Below are 16423 nucleotides of genomic sequence, written 5' to 3'. Positions count from 1 at the left end.
CTACTCTAGTTCTTGGATAATTCCTCCTTTCAATTTTACTATCTTCTCTTTCTGGAATTTCATAGTTATATGTTGGATCTAATATACTGATATTCCATAACTCTGAATTTTTCCCCTCTATCTAATCCTTTTGTATTACTTTCTAGAATATTTTTGCAATTTAAATTTCTACTGATTTTTGTGTGGGTGGAAAGAATGTCAAAGAGGTCTTTCTGTTTTCTGATTGTTACTTAGTATATTCTTTCCTTCCTTCCTTCTTTCCTTCCATCCTTCCTACTTTCCTTCCTTCCTTCCTGCCTCTCTCTCTCTTATTCTTTCTTTCCTTCATCATAACAGCTGATGGAAAATTTTGGTGAGACTTTCTAAAGATACCAATGGGAGTTAAATTTTTTTTTTCTATTCCCTGTTTTTTATTTTTTTTTCCAGTTTTCTCAATGGTCATTTTTAAGAATGAGGCAACAGAAAGCTGATTGAGAGGCCTGGGTATGTGGGTGGGACTTGTCAGTTAACTCTGAGATGACTGGACAAGAGTCAGTCATCTCTCACTGGAGACACCTAAATGCCTGAATGGAGTGGACATTGATATCTTTATAAAAAAGCCTTTTATTTCTGACTTGTGGTGGAAGTAATGAACATAGTATATCCAAATCCTGAGACAGTCCAGAGATCTTTGGGGATGATCAGCAACCTTTTGACTGTATTTTTTTCTGAGTCTATGCTACACAGTGCTGCCTCTCTCCTACTTCATCAGTTTCCTTTTCTCCATCTGTTTCCTAATTCCTGGAAATCTGTCTACATCTCATGTTGACAGGTATTCTTCCTCCATCATTTTTACTGTAAATGCAGTATGTTTATTCTGTTATATTTAAGCAGAGCCATGATCTATTTTAGCTTTATATTTACAGTTGCTGGTGATAATGTTCTGCATTTACTTATTTTCAAAGCACCTTCACATTTGTTATGTTATTTTATCCCTATAATGCTCTCCAGGGGAAGTTAGAACAGTAGGTATTTTCATGTCTGGTCTCCGGATGATAATATCAAATGCAAGCTAAGTTAAGCAACTCATTCAAAAATATTCAAGGAATCAAAGACAAAATTAAAAGTAGGACCTGGGTCTTCTAATTTCTAGTTTGCTTTCCAGTAAGCCAAGCTGCCTTTTGCAAGGACAGCTCAATTTAAATTCTGGCCATGCCATTTGCTTGATGAATAACAACTAGAGTTTTGGTTTCTGCAATTGTAATTAGATTATTGTAGGATAATAATCATCCTACTTATGTATTCGTCACAGAATTGCTATGATTGATAAAATGAGACAATATTTGTGAAATTGTCTTTCTTATAAACTATATAGTTTAATACACATATTAAGTATAAATTTCCTACATAATAAAGTAACTTGCGTATACTTTAAACTTTTTTTCTTTTCAAATTAGACTTGTGGAAAAGATATTATATTCATATAATTCCAAAATCAAAAGAGTAAAAAAGAACAAAACAGGAAAAGAATTGCTTCCACAGCTGCCTCAATTCGTGTTCTTATCTCCTAGGAATGTGTATGAGTAACTATTTCCACGTAGCCCTGTGTTGTCAAGTTTCTGGATATTTGCCCTTCTAAAAGAGGTGAAAAACAATAATCATGGCTGCTCTGGTTACCTATTGGCTGTATTTCAAAAACCATGCTAAGTCAGCCCTTAATGGTTTAAAACAAGATAATCATTTAATTTAATCACAAATCTTCAATTTCAGCAGAACATAGTGAGGACAGCTCATCTCTGCTCCATGCAGTGTTAGCTAGGACTGCTCAACTGAAGCTGGAGGGTCTCCTTCCAAGATGGCATACTCTCATGGCTGGCAAGCTGGTACTGGCTGTTGGTTCCTGTCCACATGGGCATCTCTACTGGAGGCTTGTGCTTCCTCACAGTATGGTGATTGGGTTCTAAGAGAAGGAGACAGTACGTCCAGTGTCTAGAAGCTCTGGCCCAGAAACTGGCACTGAAACACCTCTGCTGTATTCTGTTTGTCAGAACATTACAGACCCCAGATATAAGGGAAAGTGACACCACCTGATGGGAGGAATGCCAAATAATTCTGGGGCCATGTTTTGAGACCACAAGTATGTTAATGTTTGAATTAGTATTTCTTTATTATGAGTGCAGATGAACAGCTTTTTACAAATCTAGAGTTTGTTTATATTGCCTTTGCTTTACTGTCTATATTCATATCCTTTTATTATTTTTTCCCTATTTGTTTAGTAGACATTTTCTTATTTATTTCAAAGACAGTTTTTTATGAGGAAGGTGAGTCTTTCCTTTGTGATATGAGTCACAGATAATTTTCCCACTTTTTCACTTGTCTTTTTAATTTGCTTATAATACTTTTACCACATGCGTTAGTTTTTTTAATGTAGTTGAATTTTACAGTCTTTTGTTTTATGGCTTATAGATTTGAGTCTATAATTTAAAAAACTTCCTCCTTTATAGGAGTTTACTTGTATTTTTATATTATATTTTTATTGTTTTATTTTTTACATTTAAAACATTGATTCATTCAGAGTTATTTATCAGGATATATGCATGAGGTATGTTCATTTTTCAAAATGAACTTGAGAATCACCTTTACTAGATATAATCCGTCGATCTGAAAACAAAAAAGAACAGGGCTTCCCTGGTGGCGCAGTGGTTGAGAGTCCGCCTGCCGATGCAGGGGACACGGGTTCGTGCCCCGGTCCGGGAAGATCCCACGTGTCGCGGAGCAGCTGGGCCCGTGAGCCATGGCCGCTGAGCCTGCGCGTCCGGAGCCTGTGCTCCGCAGCGGGAGAGGCCACAACAGTGAGAGGCCCGCGTACCGCAAAAAAACCCCCAACAAACAAACAAACAAAGAACAATAACAAAATCAACGGTAAACAGTTGGCATTTTTATTGGGATCATGCTAAATTAACAAATTAACTTAGAGAGAATTGACGTTTATACAATGAATGTGCCTATCGAAGAACATGGTACATTTTCTTATTTCTTCAAATATTATTTTGTGCCTTCAGAAGTGTTCAAAACTGTTTTCTCGTATAGGTTTTTCATATTAGTTTTAAATGTTTCCTTATTTATTTTATTTATTGATACTACAAATGGAATTTGTTCTTCTATGTCCTATTGCCATATGCATAAAGCCCATTGATTTACCATTATTAAATTTGTACATCATTATATTAATAAATTTCTTTATTGTTTGAAGTAATTTTAGTTTAATTATCTTGCAGTTTTTAAGAATGAAATAATATTTTCAGTTACGATCATTTTAACTTTTCCTGTTAACTTCTGAAACTCTAATTTCTTTTTCTTTTCCTAAATGCATTTGTTAATATCTTAGTCCAATTTAAATTGAAATGTGACAGTAGACATTGTTTAATGTTTTCTGGATATCAACAGAATATTTCTTGATTGTTCACATAAAACATGCTGGCTCAGTGTTTTGTTTTTGTTTTAGCATTGTTGATGATGGTCATATGCATTTTCTTCTTGGTTCTATAATATGACAATACAGGTCATAATATTAACTTAACTTACATTTCTAGAATAAAGTCACTTGGTAATGATCTACTATTTTTTAAGGAACTACTGAGGTTTTCTTTTATTGAAGAATAGTTGATTTACAATATTACATTAGTTTCAAGTATACAACATAGTGATTCAATATTTATATAGATTACACTCTAAAGTTATCAGAAAATAATGGGTATATTTCCCTGTGCTGCCCAATTTTTCCTTGTTGCTTATTTATTTTATGCATAATACTTTGTATATCTTAATAATATACCCCAATCTTGACCCTCCTCCCTTCCCTCTCCCCACTGGTAACCACTGGTTTGTTCTCTACATCTGTAAGTCTGTTTCTGTTTTGTTATATACATTCATTTGTTTTATTTTTAAGATTCCACATATAAGTGATAACACAGATTATTTGTTTTTCTTTGCCTGTCTTGTTTCACTAAGCATTCTACCCTCTAGATCCATCCATGTTGTTGCAAATGGCATTATTTCATTCATTTTTATGGCTGAGTAATATTTCATTGTATATATAAAGAGAGCATATCTTTATTCATCTGCTAATGGACACTTAGGTTGCTTCCACATCTTGGTTATTGTACATAATGCTGCTAAGAACATTGGAGTGCATGTATATTTTAGAATTACTGGTTTCATTTTCTTCAGCTATATCCCCAGAAGTGAAATTGCTGGTAGTTCTATTTTTAGTGTTTTGTGGAAACACCTTACTGTTTTCCATAGTGGCTGCACTAATTTACATTCCCACCAGCAGTGTACAAGTGTTCCCTTTTCTCCACATCCTTGCCAACATTTGTTATTTGTAGACATTCACACATTCTGGCAAGTGTGAAGTGATATCTCATTGTGGTTTTGATTTGCAGTTCTCTGATCATTAGTGATATTGAGCATTTTTTCATGTGCTTGTTGGTCATCAGTACATCTTCTTTGGAAAAATTTCTATTCAGGTCTTCTGTCCGTTTTTAAATTGAGTTGTTTGGTTTTTTTGGTATTGAGTTATATGAGCTGTTTATATATTTTGGATATTAACCTCTTATTGGTCATATCGTTTGCAAATATTTTCTCCCATTCAGTAGGTTGTCTTTACATTTTGTCAATGGTTTCCTTTGCTTTTCAAAGCTTTTAAGTTTAATGAGGTCCCAACCAAAAAAAGTATTGCCATGATTTATGTCAAAGACTGTTCTGCCTCTGTTCTCTTCTAAGAGTTTTATGGTTTCCAGTCCTACATTTAGATCTTTAATACATTTTGAGTTTATTTTTGTATATGATGTGAGAAAATATTCTAATCTCATTATTTTACATGTAGCTGTCCAGTTTTCCCAGCACCACTTATTGAAGAGACTATCTTTTCTCCATTGTGTATTCTTGTTACTTTTGCCACATATTAATTAAACATAAGTGTGTGGCTGTATTTCTGAGTTCTCCATTCTGTTGCATTAATCTATGTGTCTATTTCTGTTCCAGTATTATGCTGTTTTAATTGTTGTAGCTTTGTGGTATAGTCTGAAGTCAGGGAGCATGATACCTCCAGCTTTGTCCTTTCTTCTCAAGATTGCCTTGGCAATTTGGGGTCTTTTATGGTTGCATATAAATTTTAGGGTTATTTGTTCTAGTTCTGTGAAAAATGTCATATTTAATAGGGGTTGCAAACAATCTGTAGAGCCTTTGGGCAGAATTTTAACAATACTAATTCTTCCAATCCAAGAACAAAGGATATCTTAGTTTGCATCACAGGGGATCTCTCATTGAGACACACGAGCTCAATAGTTGCAGAGCACAGGCTTAGTTCCTCCACGGCATGTGGGATCTTAGTTCCCCAACCAGGGACCGAACCTGCACCCTCTGCATTGGAGGGTGGATTCTTTACCATTGGACCACCAGTGGAGTCCCTATCTTTCAATTTTTAAATCACCTTCAGTTTCCTTCATCAGTGCTTTATGATTTTCAGAATATTGATTTTTCACCTCCTTGGGTAAAATTTTTGCTAGGTATTTTATTCTATTTGATGTGATTTTAAACAGAATTGTTTTCTTGCTTTCTCTTTCTGATATTTTATTGTTAGTGTAAAGAAATGCAACAGATTTCTATGTATTAATCTTATATCACAAAACTTGGCTGAATTCATTTATTAGTCCTAATAGTTTTGGGTGGAGATTTTAGGGTTTTCTATGTATTGTATTATATCATACAATATACTTCCTTGCAATTTTACTTCTTCCTTTTCCATTTGGATGCCTTTTATTTATTTTTCTTTTCTGATTGCTGTGCCTAGGCTTCACCTCTGCTCAATGGCCATCAGCACCATATCCAGAGTGAGAGTGGGTCCCAAGTTGCTGGAGTAGAAGCCCTGACTGTTGGGTTTGAGCTGGCTCTGTTCCCTTTAAGTGTGTGCTCTCCCCTCTCCCAGAACTGGCACCTTCAACCCAGAGGGGAGTAGTGCTGGAGCAAGAGGGGCTGGTGCAAGTGCTCAGCATGGATCTGGGCATGGACAGTGGCTGCCCTGGTCACATTCAGTGACCTGGATGGCTTCTGATGTGCTGCCTGTTTAAGCACTAGTAGTGACTGTCCCCCGCCCTGCTCAGATGCTACTCCAGGTCTGAGTTGCCTTTATCCCTCACAGCTGAGCTCTCCCCTCAGCCACTGCCACTCTTGTCCTGGTCATATTGTAGAGCTGTGTCATGAAACAGGCGGGGCCAGAGAAGATGCTTAGCTCAGGCAGGCGCATTCTCCAGAGAGGCTGCGGGAAACCTGCACTTTCAATCTGCCCCCCTACCCTGTTAAAGGAATAAGCAAGCATGTGCGTGCTTCTCATGAGTGGGGTACAGGCTTCCCTCAGCCCGTCTGTTAGTCACTGCCCCTCCAACAAAGCAAGGGGACTTGTCTTACCTGTGTCTGAGCCCAGGGCGGTGGTGCCCAGTATGTGGCTTGAACTGCTCACTCCCCAGGGAGAATCTCCACCCAAGCAATGTTCCTCTTCTTCTGAGTCCCCTCCCAGGGGCACAGTTCACAACCTGATTCCTTCTCCTCCCTTTCTACCCAATTCCATGTGTTCCTTTGTTATAGCCCTGGTTGTACAGGAATCTTTCTTCCAGTCTCTGGTTAGTTTTTGTTCCACGGGTAGATGTATGATAGATACATTCATGGGGGGAGGTGAGTTCTACATCTTTCTACTCGGCCACCTTGGTCTCCTCTCAGGAACTACTTAGTTTTATTTGCTAATATTTTATTTTGGATTTTGAACTTTATTAATAAATGAGATTGGTTTATAGATTTCCTTGTTTGTGATCTTTGTCATTCCTTTGGTATAAATGTTTTACTTGCTTTATTAAATGCACTTAGGGACTTTCCCCCTTCTCTATGATCTGAAACAATTTAAATAACATTGGAATTATATGTTCTCTAAAGATTTTATAGAATTCTCCCAGGAAAACGTTTGAAGAAACAAAAGCAACTTTTGGACTACTTTATTTATTTTTTGGAAATCTATCTGCCTAGATTTTTTTTCTAATCTTTTGGTTAAGTTTTGGTAAGTTATATTTTTCAAAATATTCTTTATGTTATTCAGGTTTTCAAAGTTATTTGCATAGAATTAAACAAACAAACAAATGAAAACCCCCAAACCTCATGATTTTTTAAATTTCCCCTTTTTCTGTGCATCTACCTTACAATTGTGGTCTGAAAGTTTTATAAGCTCATTTCCACGAACTGAAAGATTAAATTATTTTTATTTCCAGTTTTTGAAAGAAAAAATTCCAGTAAAATGTTAAGCTTCTGGACTTTATTTAATTCTTGCCACAAGAATCTATCTATCTATCTGCATGATAGATTTATTCAGATGACAATTCTATCCTCTTATGAATATTAAAGTCTACTTTAACTGGATTTAAATGAAATTCTTTCCTAGAAGGACATCTTGGTGATGATGTACTGAGTATTTTAACCGTTCAAAAATGGTCACAAGCTCTTTACAATCCCTCCAGAGAGTGCCTAAGAAGACATAACTCATTCTATAAACAATACTTTAACAGTATGAAAATGGCCCTTATGCATTGAAGAATTAGTTCAATTAATACCAGTCTTCAATTAAGTACGAAATTTTACTTTAAAATCCAGCTAGTGTTCGCTTTTGATTGTTTATTCCATAACAGTTGCTGTCTTTTAAATGAATTCAGCAAGCTGCCAGCCTGTTCCTCACGTTAATTTTTTCAAGCATTTGATATGTTGCCAGAGCATGTTCTGCCATTACAAAATCATTCAGTAACAGGTTTTCAACAACCAGTTTCTAAGAAGGGAGAAAGAAGGGAAGGGAGAAAAAGAAAGAGGGAGAGAGAGAATGACAAACCAAGGACAAATCCTATGAAATCCCTTCTGTTCCCATTTTTTTATTGTTTCTTGCCTTATTTTGCCATCCCAGTAACATTTGTTAAGAATGTGATAATACATTAAAGGCTACTATATCTTAATATCACCTCAATAACAACTTTTCATAAATTCTTCAATTTTAACTTATGACTCTTAAGGAAGGATAGATGTCCACAGCAGCAAAATTGACAGAGATGCCCTTTAAAAGAACCAGGAACAACATCTTCAGTGCACTGGTCACGTCAGCTCTTTTCTGAGCACAATTATCAGGGATACAAAGCAATGACAGGAATTGTTACTGACTTTCTCAGTGAACTTTTCAGGCTGAAGGTCATTCTATGGAAGATGCAGAAATGATGGAAAGTTAGCAATTATTTTAGCTTCACGGTTAGATTATCTGTGGTCTTGTTTAAATTGATCATAGTTATTGTTTTCTTCATTAGGCAATCAAAGCAAGAAAGAAAATGTTCCTTAACCAATAGAAGCAGATAAAATATTTTCCAAACCTTCTTTTGGAAGAATATACTGAAAAGAAGAAGCTAATTTACAAATAAATGGGACTAAATACAACTTGTAATTGTTAGCTGATAGATGCCCTGGCTTCGGCCCTGATGGGCAGGTTGGTGGGTTTCTTCATTAGATTTCACCAAGAAAAATTTATATCTTGCCTACTGTGAAGAGATGAGAGTGTAGGAAATAAATGATGAAAAAAAAAACAATTTTCTTTTTTTTTCTTTTAAATGTTAGTAGTTAGGTAATTTTTTTTCTTTTAAATGTTAGTAGTTAGATAATTACACTTAAATATTGACTGGCTCTTTTACATGCACAAAAAGGACAGTATTATACTTAAATGTCAATCTCATCCTCTGAACTATATCTTTTTATGAATAATTCTTTCCCCTCATTTTTAGAAGTTTAGGAATTTGCTCCCAAATTTATATTACTAAGGGTTTTACATTAATTAATGATTTATATTATTTTTAATCATTTGTATTCCTGTGAGAATCTGACAAAATCTTGTCAGATTTTACAGGTGACTATTATTCAATAATGACAAAAATAGAAATGATATCCTCAAGAGGTTTATAATTAATTTCAGTTGTGTTTTCAGCTCAGTTCCCTACATCTCAGTAACCTCATCGACAAAATAAAAAGATTTGGATGAATAATTTTGAGGGATAATTCTGTTCCTAAAATATCCTTCTTATATTTATATAGTTTAAATAGACTATTTTTTTCTTCTTTAACTTGGTAACCCACTTTAATTGGCACCTGAAGCAAGATTTTCTTTCAATGTTTATGATGTTTCACTATCAACTTTTTCTGTAATTATATTCCCACATTTTATTTTACTTTTTTAAATTGTGATATAATTGACATATAAGTTTATATTAGTTGCAGGTATACAACATAATGATTTGATGTATGCGTTTATTGAAAAATGATCACCACAATAGGTTTAGCTAACATCCATTGGCACACAGTTATAATTTTGTTTTCCTGTGATAAAAACTTTTAAGATCTACTCTCTTAGCAACTTTCAAATACAAAATGCCTATTATTACCTGTAGTCCCAGATTTTAAAGGACACTATCTATTCCCATCTCTTTGGCCATAGAGGATAGTTCCTTTTGATGATTCGTAAGTTGGCAAACCACTGATGAATTTTGATCATTTATGCAAAGTGTGTCTCTCTCTCCATTGGGGTAAAGTTCATTTACTCACATCTGACATTTGTCACAGAAGAGACATCCGTGCTTCAGAAGGTCCAGAGAGCATCCAAAGTGTTCATAGTGATGTGGAGATGGCTGTCACACAAACAGACAACGACGTTTAGGAATCAGTCTGGAAAGATGATTTGCTGAGTAGCTAAATTTGATAATTTGTTAAAAATTAAAAAACGAAAGTCAATAATCACAGGAAGAGGGCACAAGAGATAAGTATAACCATTCAGTGATAATAGTGTGATACTGAGAGGAAACATTTTCACTGTTACTCCATGAAGTGCACCCTTATCTAGTTTTCATTTCCACGGCTGGAGGTCCCAGGGATCAAGCCAGTTACAGTAGAAGTCGAAGCCAACACTGAAACTCAAAAAAGTAAACGTAGGGAAACTAAAAGGAAGAATTACAATACCTAACCTAGACTAGTACTTTACTTGCAAAATGTGGCAAGTATTGTAATCTGTCCCCCTGTATGTGTTGTCCCTTTCTTTCATGGTAATTGAAACAAATTACCAAAATGGAAACCTACATTTTCTTTCTGTTGGGCTAATGGTTTTGGGCATTAAAACTGGGTTTCCCAGCCTTCCTTGCCGTTTGGTGTGGTCATGTGATTATGTTCTTAGATGAGATGGGAGTGGAAGTTGGCTCTGGCAGCTTCTCTAATCCTCCTTATGAATAAGCTCGGGCACACCTGCCGCTGCTTGTCTCTTCCTCCTTCCTACTGCCTGGGACACAGCTGTGATGGCTGTACCATGAAGATACAGGCACACACGATGGAAGTAGCCTGGTGAGCGGGCAAAGGCTGGGTCACCGTGGATTAGTGCTGCCATATCAACCCTGCATTGTGCACCTCTGGACTTTACATGAAAGGTATAAAATTTTATTTTGTTTAAGCCATTGGTATTCTGGGACTCTGCAACATGTAGTGAAGCCCAATCTCAACAAATATGTATGGCAAGTCAAAATATAATGAAATTTTGGGAATTCCCTGGCTGTTCAGTGGTTAGGATTCCACGCTTTCACTGCACAGGGCACAGGTTCGATCCCTGGTTGGGGAGCTAAGATCCCACAAGCCACACGGCGCAGCCAGAAAGAGAAAGAGAAAAGAAAAAAGTATACATACGATGAAATTTTGTAAAAGATTTATGGGTGTGACAGATCAAACATGGGCTCTGAAAGTATGAGAAAGAGTTCTAGTACATTCCTTATGTGCAGGTTGAGAGCCAGAATCTCAGGTGTCATCCCATAAACCATCCCTGTGGTCTTAATTGGGGCCTAATCCTATTCTGGCTGATCATAGATTAATTCCTATTAACTTCTGGGGGTTTTATGCAGAACATCCTAATAGCTAAGACTAATGCCCCAAAATATTTGTAGGTAATTCTAATCAAGTCTTCTCCATACTTAGCTGAGAACATGTCTCTCTTCCAGGTGATCCTATATGTATAAAACATCTGTGAAAGACTGCTTCTCCTGGGTATGGGGGTAAAAATTTGACTAATGTGTTTGATTGATTAAACCATTTTAACTCAGCGTTGCCCTGACTGAATGAATGTTAGCAGTAGATGTTCTACTGTAGTCTCAGGGATAAATATTCAGAAGGTAATGGAATTTTCCACCACTTCTGTATCAGTTAGGATCTGTCCAGCTCTTACTGTTGTCATTGTTTTGCATTTCCTAAATGTATCAGAGACCTCTATCATTTATATTGATTTCCTTTGTTCACCTGAGGAATTTTGACAGAAACAAAAATAGTCTACAAACATTTAAAAACGCTCTTCCTCGAAATCCCCTATTGTTATCTCTCAGGTTGGCAGAAAAAGGAAAGCTTCCTTGAATATTTCAGGATATCCTTTCTTCTCCTAGTTTCTTGTTCTTGCACATGGAAGGCAGTTTCCTAGCTTAGTGTTTGTTATGTGTACAAATCCCACTTTGTTCACTGACATCAGTGAATCAAAACAGTTTTTTATTTCTTCTTTTAAGCAACACCATCTCCCATCTCGCCTTGCTGTCACTAACTGTAGTATTTTTTTTTTCATTTTAATCTCACACACTAATGACATTGTCCATTTCTACTTTCAGTAATTTACTTGCCTTACTTGGCACTAATTTATTATCCTGCTTCACTCTGTACCATTGTCGGTGGGAATGTAAAATGGGGCAGCCACTGGGGAAAACAATGTGGTAGTTACTTCCTCAGGAATTTAAATATAGAGTACAATATGACCCAACAATTCTACTGCTTAGTATTACCCAAGAGAAATGAAAACATATGTCCACATAAACTTGTATATGAACATTTATAACAGCATTATTCATGATAGCCAAAAAATGGAAACAAGTGAAATTTCCATCAACTGATGAATGGATAAACAAATGGGGTATATTCACACACTGGAATATTATTCAGCCATAGGAAGGAATGAAGTCCTGATACAGGCTGTAACCTGTATCATAGACGAAAACAGAAAACATCATGTTAAGTGAAAGAAGCCAGAAGCAAAAAGTCATATATTGTGATTCTATATTTATGAAATTTTCAGAAAAGGCAAATCAATAGACACAGTAAGTAGATTAGTGGTTGCCAGGGGCTTGGGAAGGGAGGAGAAAGGGGACTAATGGGAAGAGGGTTTCTTTTGAGGATTGTGATAATTTTCTGTTATACAACTTTGTGATGGTTGTACAACTTTGTGAATATATTAAGAAAAACACTGATTTGTAAATTTTAAAAAATAAACTAAAAAATCGTATATAAAAACTTGTCATCTCACTAACTAGAAACATTCATTCTGAGAAGGGTATGAGATGAGGCATTAGAAGGGAAAAATAATCTGATAGATATTGTATCATGTCATCTCGAGCAGAAGGAAAAGGAGAAAGTGGGGGGCTGTGGTGGTATGATGAATTGGGAGATTGGGATTGATATATATACACAATATGTATAAAATAGATAGCTAATAAGAACCTGCTATATAACTAAATAAATAAGAAGGAAAAGGAAATCTTCCCAGGTCCCTTTCCCTTCATTCTCTAGCTCTGTTCTTCCTGAAGCTGCAGCAGGAGAGGGGAAGCAGCATTGAGGCAAGAGTGACAGAGCACATAGCAATCACCAGTTACACCCAGACCCGTCACTGGGGTAGAAAAATTCAGGATAATCACTCCAGGCTGGTCAGTGACAGTTACAGAAAGTGACAGGAAAGGGAGGAGGGGTTATTTTCTGGCTGGTATTAATAAAGAACTAAGACTCATACAACATTTCAGCCCATAAACATCTCATCCCAATCTACCCAAACAAAAGCTTGCTAGATGCCAGTCAAAAGCATCCCATATGCATCCCTCTTGGTCTGTGGACCTTGACAGCTGGATCCCTTGAACCAGATTTGAGCACATGCCCTTCAGTTCTATGCTTTGAGGTTACAAGACAAGAGACCTCACTTTCCTCCCAGCCATGCAGGGTTGACTGACATCATTCCAGAGAATAATCAGTTCCAGGCTGCTCTTAGGAGCCACAGCCCATCCCTTTGTATCTATCAGACCTAACGGCCTTAGAGGGGAAGAATGGAGAACTGTGCTGAGGCGCTGGGACAAGCAGGCAGCTGACTATGCTGAATGTGGAGCTGCAGCCATGACCTGGAGAGGCCAGTCTCTAACCCCCTGCAAGCTAGATACCCAGACCTGACCTATCAGCTGTGTCACCTCTACTGCCGCTCCCACACCCTCAGCAATTAATGGGCTGGAAACCTTCCCAGTCCACCTGCAATTTGCCCCAGATGCTACAATCTGTGGAACTGCTGGACTCTTTCTATTTAGACAGTGAAACAGGAGCAACCTCTTTCTTCATCTCAATCTTTATAGATCTAGGGCAGAGATGGGTCATTTCCATCTTGCATTTCACAGCTTGGGAACTATATTAGGCAACCTGGCCACTGAGATAAGAAGTTTTGATTCTTCCTCCCCAGGTCAATTTATATTATTAACTTCTTTGAACCCCAAATCCCTTCTCTGTAAAATTATAATAATAATACCTTATTTGAAAAGTTGTTTGTATTCGGTGAAGACAATTACGGCAGAGTACCAAGCCCAGCGCTGGTTCACTGTCTATTGACGATAAATGTTGCCATTATTATTCATGTTCTTGTTTGTATTTTTAACTACAGAGTCCTGGATAGGGAGGCAGGCCAATTCACTAAAAATCAATTCTTGAACTAATTACTTTGCAGAATGACAAAAATTTACAAACTGTGTAGTTTTAAGTAGTTTTAATAAAAATATTTTTTATTACATGTAATCAAATATATTCTTCTGCATATTGGCTAAATTGAGCTTGATTGGCTACCTGATAAAATAATCCTAATAGAATGCTAAAATGGTGGCAAATAATAAATTTACCGGATGTACCAATATGAACCACTTTTTCCATCCAAATTTTTGGCATTCAGCATGTGACTTTTGATTTTTTCAGATATTTTGTCATGAAATGATTCTTTCCAAAATGTAAGCACACTTAGAATCATTTTACCAATTCCCCGAATGGCATGTCAGCCTTAAATTACATTTTTAGCAAGTGATTTTTAGTTTAACTAATTTACATTGTTAAAACACAGAAAATTAAATTTTAATTAAAATTCATTTAGAATTAGAATTAAATTGAATTTTCATTAAATGAAATTTAAAATGGAAGAGCATCAGAAATAAATCAGAATTAGCCAAGAGTCCTATCAGAGATAAAATGCTCATATTTTGGTTTCTATCAAGAATTTCAGAAACAGAAAGATAAGTAACAGTTTGCAGAAAGTTTCAACTTAAAAACAGAAAACTGCTCAAATCAACAGAAAGGTAGTAAGGATATTTTGCAGGGAACACTTTAGTGGATTGGGCGATTTGTTCCTCAAATTAGTTTGATATTTAGTCATGATCTATGTAAAGTTGTAAGGAAAGCTAAGGAATCTTAGCTTTAAAAATTAAAGCTAAGTTAAAGTTAAAAATCCAAAAAAACATTAAATTTAGATGCTAGAGTGTTAAGAAACTGAAAGTGATGTTTAAAATTTTGAAACAAAAATCGATATAAACTGAAAAGTTTCTACTTGAATTGGTAAATATTAACTGTGATCAGAAAAATGTATTTAATCATCATGACTATATTTGGACATTTTTCTAAAAGTTGTTAAGCCATTTCTTTAAAGCTATTAATTCTCAGCATATTCATCTCGGACCTCTGTAAGGGAAGGAAAATAAGCGATTTTAAATGCTCTAGATTCTGCTTCCTTCTGCATGACTTGGAGAGAGAGGTGCTGCAGCCTCATCCCAGATGAGCATCGCGGGGGAGTCCTGGTAAAGGAACAAGACTGTCCGGACCCAGCTGGACCATAGGAAGTTCTACCCACTCCTCCCCAGCCACCCGAATAGAATACCTCTTTTTGTCCCATGTCCCTGCCACATCATCTCTAGGGTCTGACTCAGGAATTCCACCTCTACTTGCAGAAAGTAGAAGCCCAACTGAAGGAAGGAACCACGGGGCTGAGCATTGTTGAGCCAACACTCCCGGGGTCCCCAGTGGAAAATGAAGAAAGAATTAAGTTACCAAATGATTAAACTGACAAAGAACCAAATTTATGGATTTAAAATAAAATAAAATGAAACACAAAATGGTTTTACCAGCTTGAAAAGCAATAGCTTAACAACTTTTAGGAAAATGTCCAAATATAGTTACTAGTGATTAAACATTCATCTCTGAACATGGTGCAGTATCCTTCCTGGCCAAAATCTGTGTGGCAAGAAGCCTGGCCCACAGGTTTTACTCACATGAGTGAAAGGCAGAAGCTGAAACACACAAATCAGAATCACAGAATCCCGTCTAATGGAGCATATGGAGGAGGTGTGGACAGAAGGAGCCGAGGATGTAAGCAGGTGAAAGGCAATGACTGGAAGCCAAGATGAGATGCTAAACAAGACCAGAGAAACAGGATGAAATTGGAGCTTGCCTGCATGAATTCCAGGGACTGAGGTGATGAGCTAATACCACTGTGGTTTGGGTTTGTTGCTGGGGATTTGGTTGGTTTAAAGATAGGAGAGTAGAATTCACAGGCTCCTTTCTGTGGTCCAGCAGTGAGATTTTACCCTTCATTCATTCAGGCATCTGTCAGGCAGCCCTCCTCGGATTTCACTTGTCCTTGATTGAGCGCCCCCGGTACTTACCTAGAGGAGGAACGGCAGAAGCATGCGCTTCAGATCTGGAATCAGAACGGCCTGGGACTCTCCAAAGCCACTGTCTGTGAGACTGCAAAATTTACCTAACTTCCCGATGGTAGGCATCTGCAATACAGAGATAATTATACCAACTTCATAGAGTTGCTGAGAATACATGAGATCAAATATGCAAAGCACCAAGAACAGTGCTTGATGAATAGTAGGTGCTTAATAACAGTGGTAGTAACCCCCTTGCCTATAAAAATCCCCCCCTGAGATGACGTTCCTTCTTACTCTTGATGTATCTGGCCTCATCACACTTCTTTCAAGAAACCTATCTCTTCAACGTAAGAAGTGAAACCCTGGGGTTGTTACACACGGTTGTACGTGATTGAATGCTTGTGGTTTGCTGCTTATCTGAGGCATTTGTCCTTCCAGACTTCCCCACCACCTTTCTTACTGGCACACAGATAAGATTAAACTTGTTATATTCAGTAGAAAAAAAAAATCCCTTACTTATTATAACTTCATAAAAACTGGGTCATGGGTATTTTTCATAGTTGCTCCCATTTTACTGACATTTTATGATG

General features: G+C 36.8%; 1 long non-coding RNA gene across 1 annotated transcript; it reads right to left on the bottom strand.

Annotated features, from left to right (window-relative positions):
• Positions 1-8077: 8077 nt before the first annotated feature.
• Positions 8078-15973, bottom strand: LOC132508144 (uncharacterized). Its single transcript, XR_009536455.1, has 3 exons — positions 15843-15973; positions 9649-9731; positions 8078-8259 (listed from the first exon to the last, which is right to left on the bottom strand). It is a non-coding gene; the product is annotated as an uncharacterized LOC132508144 (long non-coding RNA).
• Between the last annotated feature and the right edge of the window lie 450 nt (positions 15974-16423).

Source organism: Lagenorhynchus albirostris, chromosome 17 (genome assembly GCF_949774975.1).
Source record: "Lagenorhynchus albirostris chromosome 17, mLagAlb1.1, whole genome shotgun sequence".
NCBI classification, from domain to species: domain Eukaryota; kingdom Metazoa; phylum Chordata; class Mammalia; order Artiodactyla; family Delphinidae; genus Lagenorhynchus; species Lagenorhynchus albirostris.
This window is presented reverse-complemented; position numbering and strand designations above follow the sequence as displayed.